We start from the raw sequence: 17,434 nt of genomic DNA, 5'->3' as shown, positions 1-17,434 counted from the left end.
AGAGAAAAAATTAGATGTTAATTAGATGTTTTTCAGTTAGGGCACTAGAGTTTTGCTAGGTTAATTAGATTAGCAGTGCTGCTAGTAGTATTGGTACAATAGGTTAATTAGGTGATGTTAAATGAATAACCTAAATGAATGAAATTAGTAGTTAACTGAATTTTTTTCCTTTCATCATTATAGAGCACTAAAGTTAACTGAATTTTGTTCTATTAGTAGTTAAATGAATTTTCTTCTACACTGTTTGCACATGTGGTTGCTCGTGTATATTTGGACACTGTTTGCAGGGAATGATGCTTAGTGGCCTATGTTTTGCCGGAATGTTGATTCATTTCTTTTCCGGCAAATTTCAGGTTCTCGTTTTGTCCGCTTTTTAGCAAAGCTCATGCCGAAATTTTCCATGAATTTTGGCATGACTTGTGCTACAAACTAGGACATATCGAGTGCCCGTAATTTGCCGCACCAGGAAGGAGTCAACATTCCTGCAAAACAATAGGCCTTTTTTATGTCATTATTCATTTTATTAGGTCTAGAATTACTTGACTAGATTTAATCATAGGAAACATGGCTAGCAACGATGAAGGACAGGGTTCTGGTGATTGCGACGACGCCTACCGGGCGGCAGACGAATTTTTTAGCCTTACCGATGATCAACCGATGTTATTGCTGGGCCCACCGGTGGCATCGGGGATTGAGACCAACACGCAGACCGGTGCTGAGACTGAGACCGGCGCTCAGACTAAGACCGGCATCGAGACCGGAGCTGAGACTGAGACCGGCGCTGCCTCGGGGAGCGGAGCCAGTGTAGAACCGAAGGCAAAGAGGCAACGTGTTCCTAACAAACTCAGGACTACTAGAGTGGTGGTCACGGAGGTGGACGACGGCAATTTTGAGCCAACGGTGCCCAAGGAAGCGCGTCGATGCTACGACAATCAAATAGGCGGCATCGTACGGACAACCGCCACCATCAACGATGAGAAACTACAGAAGATAGAAAATATGAGGATCTCCCTCCTAAAGAAGTTTCACTAGATATTCTTTTTCCCGGGCTGGAATGAGAAGGATTATAAAGATCCAGTTGAGGACCCGGCAATGAAGAAGATAAACAAACACGCCATGACCAAGTTTAGCGACGCGTTGCCCGCCTGGAAAAATCGAGTGAAAGCAAGGATCATCGACAAGAAGGAACCCTACTCTGAGATTGTAAAGGATAATCCGACAATCACGGAAGAGCAGTTTCAAATATTCAAGGAGGCTTGCGAGGCTGAAGATGCCAAAAAAAAGTCTAAGTACGTGAAGGGGCTTCAAGAGAGGAACATTGGGAGTCACCACCTCGGAAGCCGTGGTTACGGCGGAAAGAGGTCCAAATGGGCCAAGGAGGACGCGGAAGCCGCGAGTTTGGGCATCCCAGACCCCTTGGCGGAGTTCACCGTCCCGCAGGAGTGTGACGTCCTCAGGGCCCGGCACCGTTGGGACCCAGTGAAAAAGGTTTACGAGACAACACCGGTCATTTCGGAGTTCATGAGACTGCTGGTAATTTTAGTTTCTGATCAATTCGACTGCACACGTTAGTCATATTTGTAAACGATCGTTGTGCCTTTTGCAGAGAGAGCAGCACAGGATTGCGGCCGAAAGCGACTCGCCGTCTGAGGCATTGGCGATGCCCAAGTGGGACACTCCATTCAACCGGGCGTTGAACATATTGAAACAACGATACTCGACCGTCGTATGGACGCGTGCACGGTGTCGGAGACGGCGCCACATGGAAGAAGTACTACCGTGAGACCATGGAGGAGAGAAAGGAAAGACGGAGGTTAAATGACGAAAACATTGACAAGAGGGTTGAGATTGCTGTTGAGAAGAAATCAACTGACAGTCGCAACAGCGGTAGCTGCCGCAAAACAGGTGGCTTTAGATATTTCTACTACCTTGGTTCCGGCCGTTTTCAATTGGACCAGGCAAAATCCAAAAAAAGATGCAGCAGACTTTCCCCTTGCTGACTTCTTGGCGGGGAGCAGCTCGACTAGCGTTGCACCAGCACCTGCAGCTGCACCTGCTCCCGCACCGGCTCCCGCACCGGACATGCTAGGAGGTGCTTCGTCTTTGGCTGAGCTCGACGCCCTCACGGTATCTGTCACACCGGCCCCCTTCAATATAAATGTATAATCTCCCGTTTTCGTTGCCTTTCGGATGTCTCACATCGCAGACTTTTCTTTGCAGGCTGACGAAACCCCGTGCACCATATTGTACACCATCGGCGACCAGAAGGTGGATGTGGGGAAGGCGACGATAATGGAGCCGAAGGAACCACTGTTCCATAGCCGGCCGACCCCGCTGAACGTCATCAAGGTTTCCGTGGCCAGTGTCAAACCGGGCCACGAGAATTTGCCTCCTCCAGTACTACTGGGGGATGACGACGAGACACCGCGGCGGCTTGGTGATTGTTGCAATGCTGGGTGGGTCCTGTTGTGGCCAAAGAGTCTGCTTCGTCTGGAGGCGGCCGGGAGCACACCCACGAGCACGCAGCCTCAGCAAGGTATGAACATCAACACCCCACCTACCCAATTATCATCGGGTGTCGGGTTGGGTGATAGCGGACGGGGTAAGGAGGAGGCTCCATTAGTCGCTGATGACGTCGCCGTGGATGAGGATGAGGACGATGATGGCGCTGCTGAACAGTATGTCTATACTGGCGCCTCCTCAGGGTTTGAGCGTCATGAGTCGGTGCCTGAATTGCCGTCTCAACATATTATGGACGACCTTTCGGTAGTAAAGAAGTTTAGGAAGAGAGCGAGGAAAGGCAAAAAAGCTATTTCTATGATCCAGCCGCCTTAGCAGCCTCGGCTTCAGGACCGTATAGATATGCTCGGTGCGGATAAATGGCATATCCCCAGTCAACCAATCCTACCTGCAACAGTGCTACGGGCCAGATTCGGCAATCTAAAGAGACTTCATGACGATGTGCTGCGGGTAGAGAAAGACCTCATCGCCTCGAAAAATCCAGGATACCCATTTTACGTGGTTAACGTTCCGCGGAAAATGTCGTACGTCGACAGCTTCCCCGTGGATAAGTTCTTCCTCCGATTCGATTACATATTCGACATGTTTCACGTGAAGAAGCTGGATTTTACGTTTGTCCACCTTTATGCCTTGCACATGAACTACATCATCGGGGTTGAGCAGATATCTCATATCTGTGTCGCTGACACGTATTACATGCACGAGGGCTTCTTGGGAGTCTGCGCAAATCACCGTGAATACGCGAGGGATTACATCGTCAATTTCATGCTCACCAATAAGGACAAGGAGGCGATTCTCGTGCCTTATCATCCCGTGTAAGTCATCTGCGCTGCTATCCTTCCTTCAATTTCAATCATTCATTTGCACGGTGGAGGCTAATTAATTTGAGGACTTATTTTGCGCAGCGGCGGGCGCGCCGTCCTCATCATCCTCTACCCCCGATTCTCCCACGCTCTTTACTTGGATTCGTCGAAGAACATTCACAAAAAGGATTACACCCACATCAAGGATGTTCTCGACAGTGCTATGTTTTACTACCAAGCAAGGGGTGGAGAGGTCAGGGACAAGAAGAGAAGGGGTGGCAGGATCGCCTTCGGCCATAAGACCGACTTCTGCTGCATCCAGCAACCGAACGATTCTCTCAATGATGGATTCTATGTCCTACACCACATGCTGGAGTACAGACGGGATCACCAGAACCTTCGCATGTCACCTAGATCCGGCGATGCCCATATTCTGCAATGGGCAAAGGACATAGGAGATATCAAGGATCATCGACTTCGAGCTGAGTTCTATAACATCCAGCGCGAACTTGCCCAAATCATCATGAAGGAGGTCATCAAAAAAACAGGGATGTTCTACGGAGAAGGACAAATGTCGCGGGAAGACGTCCGAACATGGATAGCCTCTCAGCGTCTCGACCTGAAGCCTTTCACTAGGCTCGGGGACTATCTCCCTGACTTGGATGGATGGAACGACATGTTGGAGTGATTGTCGATATATGACAATGTGTCCGTTTAGTCCATACTTTCTGTATGACTAAACTTTGAGTTATGCATGGTGAAACTTTATTTGTGATGTAATTAAACCGTCCTCCTCCTCGACTAGCGAAAATCACTCTAGTTAGGCATTTTGGGGTAGGATGAACTTTGTTATTTATGCTTATGATATGTTGTTTTTATTTTTGCCAAGTCTGTCTCTTTCTGTTGCTCAACTATATATGTTGCATATCATCGACTCATGTGATGATGCAGGTGCATAGATCATAGATGGCGAAGAAGTGATATGCCAGGAGTATATATACGACAAGTGGCCGGAGTGTCAGGCCCTTCCGGTTTCCGAGCGACAGGCAGTAGTTAGTTTAGAGGTTCCCGCTAATGCGAAAGAGGGATACGAACTCATGTTCTCAAAGTGATAGCTCTTCTCGCGTATATCATTGTTTAGATGGATGACGATGTATTTGCATATCATTCGAGACTTGTATCGCTATTTTCGAGATGTTGACGAGAGACCACTTTGTGTTGGATGATGATTATGATGATGACAAGATTTGATGAGACTAATTGTATGTATATGCTATGATTACATTTGTATGTGTATGATATGCTAAAGATTATTGTATAAAGCCTATTCAAATACAAAACAAATATGCAGGAAAAAACTAATAAATAAACTAGTAGTAGCGAGGGGGGAAATTTAGCAGTAGCGCCGCATTGTCAGTAGCGCGTCCCAGCAAACAGCACTGCAGATAATATTAGTAGCGCCCTTTCCCAAAGAGCGCTACAGCTATTCATGTATAGCAGTAGTGTGGGACAACCGGCGCTACTGCTATACGTTAGCTGTAGCGCCTTATTAGTAGCGCTGGTGCCTGCGCTACTGAGAGGTCCAAAACCCTCGCTGCTAGTAGGCTTTTCCCAAGTAGTAGAGTTCCAACCTCAAGGGTTAGCCGGAACCCACAATCTGACAACCATATCACATCACAACACGCCTTGCAAAAACAAGTTAGAAGCCCTCTACTTTGTTGATGCAAGTTTTACGTGGCTGCTATGGGCTTCTAGCCAGAACCGTTCTTACCTATGCATCAAAACCACAACGACTTTTCGTCAAGTGTGATGTTTAAACTTCAACAAGGACTGGCCATAGTCAAACTCAATTCAACTAAAGTTGGAGAAACAGACACCCGCCAGCCACCTATGTGCAAAGCACGTTGCTAGAACCAGTCTCATGAACGCGGTCATGTAATGTCGGTCTGGGCCGCTTCATCCAACAATACCACCGAATCAAAGTAAGACGTTGGTGGTAAGCAGTATGACTATTATCACCCACAACTCTTTGTGTTCTACTCGTGCATATAACATCTACGCATACACCTGGCTCTAATGCCACTGTTGGGGAACGCAGTATTTAAAAAAAATTAACTACGATCATGCAAGATCTATCTAGGATATGCATAACAATAAGACGGAAGAGTGTGTCCATGTACCCTCATAGACCGAAAGCGAAAGCGTTTAGTAATGTGGTTGATGTAGTCGAACGTCTTCACGATCCAACCGATCCATGTACCGAACGTACGGCACCTCACTATTCAGTACACGTTCATCACGATGACGTCCCTCGAGCTCTCGATCCAGGTGAGGAAGAGGGAGAGTTCCCTCAGCACGACGGCATGGCGACGGTGATGATGAAGTTACCAGCGCGGGGCTTCACCTAAGCACTACAACGATATGACCGAAGTGTTGAACTGTGGAGGGGGGCACCGCACACGGCTAAGAGATTGTCTGTTGGGTGTTCCAGCGGTGCCCCCCACATATATATAGGTGGGAGGGGGAGGGAGCAGTAGGAGGCGCGCCCCAAGAAGGAGGAATCCTACTTGGGGCCTAATCCTATTCGGCCTCCCCCTTTCCATGTTTTCCGGAGGGAGAAGGAAAGAGGAGGGGTGAGAAGGAAAGGGGAGGCCGAATTGCCCCCCTTCCTTTCTCTCCTCTCCATTTCCTTTCTCCCCCCTATTCGGCCATGTATGGGGCGCACCAGCCCACTAGGGGCTGGTCTGTCCTACACTAGGCCCAATAAGGCCCATATCTTGGCTGGGGGGGGTGCCCCGAACCCCTTTCTGGTGACCGATACGTACCCGGTACCTCCGAAACACTTCCGATGTCCAAATACGATCGCCCTATATATGAACCTTTACCTCTCGACCATTTTGAGACTCCTCGTCATGTCTGTGATCTCATCCGAGACTCCGAACAACATTCGGTCATTAAATCACATAACTCATACAATATAAAATCGTCATCGAATGTTAAGCATGCGGACCCTATGGGTTCGAGAACTATGTAGAAATGACCGAGACACCTCTCCGGTCGATAACCAATAGCGGAACCTGGATGATCATATTGGCTCCCACATATTCTACAAGATCTTTATCGATCAAACCGCATAACAAAATACGTTGTTCCCTTTGTCATCGGTATGTTACTTGCCTGAGATTCGATCATCGGTATCATCATACCTAGTTCAATCTTGTTACCGGAAAGTCTCTTTACTCGTTCCATAATGCAACATCCCACAACTAACTCATAGTCAAATTGCTTGCAAGGCTCATAGTGATGTGCATTACCGAGAGGGCCCAGAGATACCTCTCAGATACACAGAGTGACAAATCCTAATCTCAATCTATGGCAACCCAACAAACACCTTTGGAGACACCTGTAGAGAATCTTTATAATCACCCAGTTATGTTGTGACGTTTGATAGCACACAAGGTGTTCCTCCGGTATTCGGGAGTTGCATAATCTCATAGTCAGAGGAACATGTATAAGTCATGAAGAAAGGAATAGCAATAAAACTAAATGTTCATGATGCTAACCTAACGGATGGGTCTTGTCCATCACATCATTCTCTAATGATGTGATCCCATTCATCAAATGACAACACATGTCTATGGTCAGGAAACATAACTATATTTGATTAACGAGCTAGTCAAGTAGAGGCATACTAGGGACATTCTGTTTTGTCTAGGTATTCACACATGTACTAAGTTTCCGGTTAATACAATTCTAGCATGAATAATAAGCATTTATCATGATATAAGGAAATATAAATAACTACTTCATTATTGCCTCTAGGGCATATTTCCTTCAGGTATGGGCTATATGAGTACACGGTCATGTATTTTGGTTTAACTAATGCCCTAGCCTACTTTATGAGTATGATGAATAAGGTGTTCATGGAGTTCTTGGATAAGTTTGTCGTGGTGTTCATTGACGATATATTGGTGTACTCGAAGAATGAAGAAGAACACAAGGACCATTTGCGCTTAGTTCTTGAGAAGTTCAGGGAACATTAGCTATATGCCAAGTTTAGGAAATGTGAGTTTTGGTTAAAGGAAGTCAGATTCCTCGGACATGTTATATCAGGAGAAGGTATAGTAGTAGACCCTTCCAAGGTCCAGTCCGTCACCGAATGGATGGCACCCACCTTAGTGAGAGAGATACACAGTTTCCTTGGACTTGCAGGATATTATCGGAGATTCATTGAGAACTTTTCCAAGATTGCGAAGCCCATGACTGAGTTATTGAAGAAGGCCACCAAGTTCAAATGGATAGAGGATTGTGAGGCCAGTTTTCAAGAGTTGAAGAAATGTTTCGTTACAGCCCCAGTGCTAATTCTTCCAAATATACACATGGATTTCTAGGTATATTGCGACGCTTCACGACAGGGACTTGGAGGCGGTCTTATGCAAGAAGGAAGAGTTGTTTCATATGCCTCACGTCAGCTTCGACCTCATGAGTTGAATTATTCCACGCATGATTTGGAGTTAGAAGCCGCAGTGCATTCACTCAATACCTAGAGACATTTTCTTAACAGAAATCATTGTGACGTTTACACGGAACATAAGAGTTTGAAGTATATTTTCACGCAGAAGGATTTGAACCTCAGGCAGAGTTGATGGTTGGAGCTCATAAATGATTATGACATGAAACTACATTATCATCCAGGAAAGGCCAATGTTGTGGCAGATGCTTTGAGCCGCAAGAGTTATGTCAATACTCTTATAACCAAAGGATTACCTCAGGAGTTAGCCGACGATCTCCGAGAACTTCGCTTGGAGATAGTTCCGAGAGGTTTTGTTGCAGCATTGGAATTCAATCCACTTTGTTGGAAAAAATCCATGAAGCCCACAAGATTGATAAGGAAATTTCAAAGATAAAAGAAAAGATGAGTAAAGGCAAGGCAAAAGGTTTTCCTGAGGATGAACATAGAACTGTATGGTTTGAGGATCGCATCTATATGCCCCATGACCCAGAGATCAGGAAGTTAATTCTTCAGGAGGCACATGATTCGCCTTACTCGATTCACCCAAGCAACACCAAGATGTATCTGGATTTGAAGGAACGTTTCTGGTGGACAGGTATGAAGAAGGATATTGCCGAGTATGTAGCAGTATGTGGCGTATGTCAGAGAGTTAAGGCAGAGCATCAGAAACCAGCATGATTACTTCAGTCTTTGCCGATACTCGAATGGAAGTGGGATAAGCTTGGCATGGATTTCATCACCGGATTACCCAGGACTCGTTCAAGATACGACTCCATCTGGTTTGTAGTAGATCGCTTGACCAAGGTGGCTCACTTTATCCCCGTGAAGACCACTTATACGAGTGCTAAGTTGGCCAAGATATATATGACCAGGATCGTATGTCTGCATGGAGTTCCAAGGACCATAGTATCTGATAGAGGAACATAGTTTACTTCGAAGTTTTGGAATTAGTTACACCAAATTTGAGTACCAGGCTAGAGTTTAGTACAGCCTTTGATCCCCAGACAGATGGGCAGACCGAGAGAGTCAATCAGATTCTGGAGGACATGTTGAGAGCTTGTGCACTAGATTATGGATCTAGTTAGGATTATAATTTGCCTTACGTAGAGTCCTCGAATAACAACAGCTACCAAGCTAGTTTGAAGATGGCCCCTTTTGAAGCTTTGTATGGAAGGAGGTGCAGGACACCATTGATGTGGGATGAAGTTGGTGACCGACAATTGTTCGGACCAGATTTAATTAGAGAGTTTGAAGAGATGGTCAAGTTGATTTGTGATAGACTCAAGATAGCCCAGTCCAGGCAGAAGAGTTATACCGATACTAAACGCAAGGAGGTAACTTATGAAGTCGGAGACAGAGCATATCTTCGTGTGTCGCCACTTCGAGGAGTTAAACGGTTTGGAGTCAAAGGAAAGTTGGCGCCACGATTTGTGGGACCATACAAAGTCTTGGAACGTATGGGTGAAGTTGCCTACAAGTTGGAATTACCCGAAGGTTTGTCAGGAGTTCAGGATGTGTTTCACGTTTCCCAGTTGAAGAAGTGCCATGCAGAGATGGATGATATTCCTCTAAGAGATACAGTGCTCCTAGAAGTAATTCAGTTGGAGAGTGACCTAACCTATCAGGAGAAACCCGTCAAGATTCTCGAGTTTGCCAACTGAGTTACTCGCAGCAAGGTTATCAAGTTTTGCAAGGTTCGGTGGAGTCACCATACCGAGGAGGAAGCCACCTGGGAACGAGAAGAAGACCTCCGGAAGGACCACCCACACCTTTTTGCTAGCCAACCCGAATCTCGAGGGCGAGATCCATCTTAAGGGGGGTAGGTTTGTAACATCCCAATTTTCAATTTGGATGTTATTTAGATCATTCATATGCATTCATCGTTTGTGCATTTTTGAAATTCGTTTTATTTGAATTTTTGATCCTAGAAACCTTAAGCAGCTCAAGGACCAAATGAGAGAGTTGGAGGTTTTCTCAAAAATCCATTTCTGAATTTTCAAAATTGGCAAATTGGATCAAAGAGTTTTATTCAAAAATTTCAGATAAATAAAATAAAGAGGGAAGATAATATGACTTCTTCAAAAATAGTAAAGAAATGTTGGAATTTTTTTTTGAATAAAAATATAGTTTATTTGATTTTATTTGCGTGTTTAATTATTAGTGCAAAAAGTTCATTTTATTTTTAGGCATTTAGGTCCAGAAAAATGTTCACCAAGACCATTTAAATAGGAGGGAATTGTAAGAATTTTTCCAGAACTTTTAAAAATATTTTTATTAGTTTTTTCCTATTTTTCGTCTTTGGAAAAAATCTTTAAAAAAATCTTTTGGAATAAACTGGGCTGAAGCCCAGCCAGCCCAAGCCGCCACCGCCTACCTCGCGTGCCCGAGCGGGACTCCTGCCAAAGTCCGGCACCGACACGGCCGCCATCGCCCTCACGCAAGGAAGCCCCCTGTGCCTTTAAATAGCGGGCCTCAGACCCTCTCCTCGACTCACCCGCCGTGCCGCCACCGCTGTCCGCCGACGCCGATGCCGCGCCGCTGCCCCACCGTCATCTCGCCTCGCCATCGCCGGGAGCTGCCATCGCCGCCGATGACCAAACCGGTAAAAACCGCCCCGGTCAGGTTTATTTTTTGTCTACGGTTTTCCTCGGTTTTTCTTAAGAAAACCGATCGGTTTTATTTAACGAACGTTCGTTCCTTTAGGATCTATAGTGAACAGATTCGTTAGATTATTTTATGTAGCGGACGTCCGTCTGATAGATTTTTCTTTTTCTGTTTATTTTTGGCCAGGGACCCATTCATAATTATTTTTCTTCGCAGATTAGTCCCTGTTCTTCAAACGATCACACCTTTTTGCTCATTTATCCAAATCCAATGAAACCAACGCCAAATTCTTTGTTATGATCCCCTCTATCCAGATAACCTACTTAAACATGTTTTGGAACGTTTCAAACTTGGTTTCAAACAGATTTGAATTTGAATTTCTTTTGATCGTAACTTGAGTTTCGTAACTCTGAGTTAGTTGATTCTATTTGCAAATCAAAGTTCTTGACCTGAACTTTCTGCTAAGATCTTTTACTCTAGTTTTCTTTGCGTCTTTATGCCTGAGTGCTTATGTATGCTATTGTTTGTCTATGATAGATTTTCCGGAGTGCTAAGCTTGCTACTACGAATCTCTAGGGTTTTCAGATCTTCAGCAAGGCAAGTTAGACTTTGATCATATCCTTTATTACCCAGTTTTTATGCATTAGTTTCAACCTCACACATTGCATGAGTAGGATTGGGAACATGTGGTTATTGGTATGTAGTTGATGAGGTAGGAACCTAATACCTTTGATCACCCCGGGAATATACGTTATGCTCATATTGCTTAGCCATGCTCGTAGACGGGGATTGGTATGTGAGAATCATGCAAGTTATGAGAGATAATAACTAAGGGAAACATAAGGTCGCTACTTTAATACACATCTGGGTGGATTAGTTGTGGGCACCTGGGGAATACAGTGTTGTCCTAGGAGATCCCGGGGTACCCGTGTGATCCTCCTATGGAATGCCACCCAGGCTCAAAGGGATCATAAGATTATTCATGCTCAGAAATTTCCTTCTGCAGCCACAAGGCATTATGTGCTCCGGCATAGTTAAGTAAGTTTTGGAAACCTTTCCATGATGGGCTAGCAGATGTAGGGGAATTGTAGTTGTAACGGTCTATCTATCGGTTAAGGGGACCTCTTTAGAAAGGCTATGTCTCGATCTTTCAATCATGGATGCGGTCGAGTCTTGTGGGGAAAAGTGCACAAACCTTTGTAGAGTTTACAAACTAATCATTATTAGCCATGTGCCTAGTTATGGACAATCTTGAGTATCTGGTATTTGAGTTATTAGTTGGTCTCAAAACTTTACTTAATAAATTTTGTTGGGATATTATTATTATTATTACTTGATAATTTTTGGGTTTAAGTTGGGGATACCTTCTCAATAATGGCATAAATTTGGTAGTAAATAAAATATATTCCTTCATTGTAGGAAAAAATTAGCTTTATGCAAATGTTAAACTTAGAGCCTCCTCCAACCAAATATGCATGTACTGATAGCTATTGTTCATCATTGCTCTATAGTGTGATCTTGCCAGCATATTCCATGTGCTGACCTACACAGCTGCAACATCTCATGTTGCCGAATTTTCAGATGAGGATTAAGGTGCGATAGGTCGTTATCTTGCACTCAGTTTTTCCGTGGAGTTGGATGGACTCATTTACCTTCGAAGCTTCCATAGTTATTTTATTAGATGGCCTTTAGCCATATTATTGTAATAATCACTCTTTATGAGGACCTCGATGTAATAAGTGTGTGATTGAACTCTGTTATTCTATTATAATTCCTCGAGTATTGTGTGTGTCAGCATACCGATCTAGGGATGACATTTAAGCACAGAGACTTCGATCCATTGGGACCGGATCGCTACAGTACAAGATTTGACTCCATGAAGTAGCTTTACCTCTAACAATAGAAAAAAAATTAGGTGACATTGGACCATCCGATCGAGAGGGGCTGAGAGGTAGAAAATGATGCACATGTAGTGATGTAGCGAGCTGGGGAAGTAGAGCTAGGCCGGTTTCGAAGGAAGATATGCATGAAGGTCGTCGGGATGTGGATAGGTGGGCGGCGGGAGGCCGAATCCGCCCACACTATGGCATCGACGAAGGGATCGAAGGACCTCCCACGCCGGCACTCGGCCAGAGATAACATTGCGGCCAGCAGTGGGTCTCATCCCTCGCTGTCGATGATAGCCTAAAAGCTGCCCCTCCTCCCCTTCACCGACGGAAGGGGATACATCCAGATTTGTAACTAGTACTAAGAATAAAAAGACAGTGTTACCACTGCTATCTTGTTTAGATCTGGAGAGGATGAGAGTGTGTGTGAATAGAGAAACCCTAGCAAGCAAGCGCATACACTCTGGACTATATATATACGTATAGTGGGTTAGTTTACTTTTTTCACTCCATCAAAACAATCGTTTAAAATTGTGTGTGTGCCAGGTCGCCGTTTTTTTGAGTTGTTGATTGTTTTTTGAGATAGCTACCGGCTTATTCCAAGTGGTGTTACAGTGTGCTAGGTCGCACTTTGTATTGTTCAAGTCTGGTACTAGACCCTCCATTAAGTGAACAACCACCGCCTCGTAAAATTTGTGTACAAGTCCACGGCTAAAAATATCAGAAATGTGGGCTGCCCCAACATGCATTATTATTTATATTTTCTATGTGGGAGTATCGTCAAAACAAAATGTGAGAGTACAATCTTTATTGGGCCCGTTTGTAATTTGTGCTAAATTTTTACCAAAAATTTAACTAGCAAAATGTTAGTGCATGTTAACAAAAATTATAACCTTTGATTCGTATTTGAACCTAGTTTTCAATGATGTAATTTTCGTGACATGCATGAACATTTGGTTAATTAAATTTATAGTCAAAATTTGGCACAGATTATCATAGGGACCAATAAACCAGGACGGAGCTCCTCCTCTGTCGTCCAAACTACTACTGTATATGACTAGCCGCTCTATCTACATGCGGGACATCAAAGCATCCGGGCCCGCGTGCCATCCACGAAATCACAGCGAGGTGCTATAGTCGAGACTCACCGGTCACCCCGATGTGGCCGTAATGACCCGTCATATCACAAAACCGACACCTTTACTAGCAGTGGTAAAGTGGCCTCGAAGTTGGACTAGACGAAGCAACCATCATTTCAATGGAACGCTCGTTGAAGCCCTTTCTGCCCTTGAAGAAAACCTCACTCCAGGCTACTCACTTCTGCCATTTTTCTTCTACACCGATGAAGGAAAGGTGGGCGAATCAGTGATGCTACTATATTTTCATTCCAAGAATTTTCTTTTTGTGAAGCACCAACCGATTCTCGCAGCTTATTCTTTTCCCGTTTGCATTGCGATTGTAGTTTCCTGTCAATTGCTTTTTATTTGTCAGTTTATTGATGGATCCTAGAGCAATAGGCAAAGAGTTGTTGGCGGACAACCCGCTCGAGACAGAGATCTCTAGGAAGCGAGCACTAGCCAATGAGTTGGCCATGTTGGTGGGCCAACCCATGGAGACGAAGAACTCCAAGAAACAAGCACTGGCCAAAGAGTTGACGATGTTGGTAGACGAACTCCTCAAAGAAAGCTGGAAGAACAGCAAGGGCCCCACCATGCCTACCCTAGAAACTCTAATGGCCACCTATGAGAGGCTCATGGCCGAGTTTGAGGAGATAGTTGCTGTTGAGAAGTAGTATTTCCCTAGCAAGGCGATGGCCCCCTCGAGGCAAGGGATCCCCCAGTGAGCTGCACAAGGTAAAAAAATGGCTCACTGTAGTTGTGGTTTTTGATTATTTGCAATGTGCTTGCTAATATGTTAGGGTTGTTGTCGGCGTTCTGGGAACAGGGGTCCCCAGACTTGCCTGCCTGCGGCCCATGGTGTGGCTTTGCTAGCAGGCCTGTACGGCCCATCTTCATCAACAAGACACTCAAGACCCTCGTGAGGGGCCAAGCCTCGCGAGGCGGACGATACAAGACCTCCTCAGGAGCGGCCTCACCGGGCTGGCTCGCGAGGGGCAGAGAGTTCAAGGCCAGGCCAACCTCGCGAGGTTCTAGTGATGTGACTCATGACAACCAAGGCCAGGCGGGCACCAGCGCATGCAGCGTCCTTGTTTCCTCTTTGGTGCTAAGGGGGCAAGCGCGGGCGCGGAGTACCGAGGCATCAAGCAAAGGTTTCCATATCGGCGCAACGAGACCAAGACCAGCAGGACGGCAAGATGGAGGTCACCATGCAGCCCAAGGCAGCGTCACCACCAGCGCCTTTCGCAGGCGAAGACCACTTTTGTCAGGATAAGCTGTACTAGCTATCCCCTTTCAAATTGGCCGTTCTTGGCTCCCTTCTCGCTCAATATTTGGGGAGAGGACCAGGGCCTCTATAAATAGGACTAGCCACCTCAGTAGAGAAAAAAGGGGGGAACGGACCGAATCCTCACACACACAAGTTCGCCAAGCACAAGAACACCTCAACCTCAGGAGGCAGTTCTTCCCTTTGTACTGTTCATTCTCAGCCCGAGAGGCAATCCACCACCACTACACTGGAGTAGGGTATTACACCACAACGGTGGCTCGAACCAGTATAAATCTTGTGTCATTTGTGTTGCGAGTTGGTCGAGTTAGTTCGTAAGATCTTAGCTGAGTTAGCATGTGGATCGGTAGGGGGGAGATCTTCACGCGCACCCCAGAGTTCGAACCTTAAGGGTTTTGCCGGAACCCATGATCCTACATTTGGCGCACCAGGTAGGGGTGCGCCGAAGATTCCCTTCCGCCACTCCACATCATGTCGCTTCATCGTCTCCATGGCAGACGCACGCCGCGCCCGCGCCAGGCTGCCCTCGCCACCCGCGTTGCTCAGACGACCCCTGTTGGCGGGCCACCCCGTCGCTCTCCGTCGCCTGCCGCCACCGGCCCTGCGGGGAACGAGCAGCCAGCATCCTCGCTGCACCCCTCGGTGCGACAGGACGGCCGCACCGCCACTCCATCATTTACTCCCGCTGGTTCCTCGTCTCACGCTCGTCGCGTTCCCATGGACGCACGGGCCGCGCTCCTCATGGCGCCCAAGCTCTTGCGCTACCGCCCAGTCGACAACCTCTACGAGGACTGGCTTGACCGCATCGCCGAGCTTGTCCATGCCGAGGGGGCTCCCCTGCGCCGTCCCACTCTCTGCCTCGTCCTCCGCCCGCCACAGGCGACGCAGCTCACAAAGCACCTCCACCACCTCTGCACCAAGACGGCGCCCTAGCGCCAAGGAGCATGGCTCCACGGCGCGACCCACCATGTCCGGTGCCCGCGCGTGAAGAAAGAAGTTGTCAAGATGTCCCTCGACCGCAAGAGAACGCTCTGCCACTCCTTGCACCACCGCGCCAGGATCGTTTGCTGCGGCAAGGCCCCACGCCGCTTTCCGTAGCGGCGCGCGGGCACCAAGACCAAGTTCCACCTCCAAGGCAGGCCCTGGTGACCACGGCCGGCTGCCGCGCCTTCACCCCCGAGCTCCATAGCGTCGCTTGGCCGGGCAAGTTCAAGCCAGATCTACGTCCTCGCTATGACGGCACCCCAGACCCCGCAGAGTTCCTGCAGATCTACGAGCTGAGCATCGAGGCGGCCAACGGTGACAAGAAAGTCATGGCGAACTGGTTTCCCATGGCCCTCAAGGATGGCGCCCGCTCCTGGCTCCTGAACCTGCCTCCAGGCTGGATCTCCTCCTGGGACGAGATGCGCGACCGCTTCGTCGCCAACTTCCAGGGCACTCGCGACTGCCCCCCAGCCACGGGTGACCTGCGTCGCGTCAAGCAACAACCAGGAGAGACCCTCCAGGAGTACATCTAGCACTTCAACAACGTTCGTCCCAAGATTCCCAAGGTGACGGATGAGGCCATCATCTCTGTGTTCTCTGATGGCATCCGTGATGTCAAGATGAAGGAGGAGCTCGCCATCCACGAGGAGTTGTGCATGTCTCTGGAGTTGTTCAACCTGGCGACCAAGTGCGCCTGAGCTGAGGAGGGGCGCCTCTCTCCCTGCTGCGGACCCGGAGGAGAAGAAAGCCAAGGCCAAGGATGTGAAGCGCAAGGGAGCAGCCGTGCTCGCACGGAACTGGACACCTAGCGCGGCAGAGACCAGCCCGAGTCATCCAAGAGCAGCCGACCGTTCTACGCCTTCCATAACCTGCATACCCACAACACCAGTGACTGTCAAGTGCGCGTCGCCATTCGAGAAGGACGCCTCGGTCGACGCCCCGAGCGCAGCGACCGGGGTTACGGCCGAGAAGGAGGACATGGTGGCGGATGCTGGGACAATCGTGGCCCGCGCCAGGAGTGGCGCGACCGGCCTCGTGAGGACCGCTGGCAGGATCAGCCTCGCGAGGGCGCCTGGAGGGACCAGCCTCGTGAGGATCGTCCTCAAGGCAACGCTGGTCTTCCTCCACTACCGCCACCACCCACAAGGAATGACGACCACCATCAAGACGAGGGGGTTGGGGGCTTCCAGGAGCCACGCGCTATCGCCGGCATCTTCGGCGGAGCTCAAGCCCCAGCCTCACAGCGTATCTTCAAACAGTTTGCTCGTGAAGTGAATGCAGTCCTCCCCAAGCTCGAGGCCACGTGCCCACTCAGATGGTCCAAGTGCCCCATCATGTTCACTTCGGCAGATCAGCTCAAGTGCGCAGCTACTGCAGGCGAACTCCCAATGCTTTGTTCACCAGTCATCAGCAACGTGCAAGTTACCAAGACCCTCATTGACGGCGGCGCAGGGCTCAATGCCCTGTCCGCCGACACGTTCGACAACCTCCAAGTGCCATATGACCAAGTTCAGCCTACCAAGCCTTTTTCAGGAGTGACCGACGGCTCTACTATCCTGATCGGGCAGGTCCGCCTCCCTGTTACCTTCGGAGAACGCAACAACTACCGCACCGAACTCATCGACTTCGACGCCGCCTACATCCGCCTGCCATACAACACCATCCTCGGGTATCCAGCCCTGGCCAAGTTCATGGCGGTGACCCATCACGGTTACAATGTC

This window comes from Triticum dicoccoides, chromosome 4A (assembly GCF_002162155.2).
Source record: "Triticum dicoccoides isolate Atlit2015 ecotype Zavitan chromosome 4A, WEW_v2.0, whole genome shotgun sequence".
NCBI lineage: Eukaryota > Viridiplantae > Streptophyta > Magnoliopsida > Poales > Poaceae > Triticum > Triticum dicoccoides.
This window is presented reverse-complemented; position numbering follows the sequence as displayed.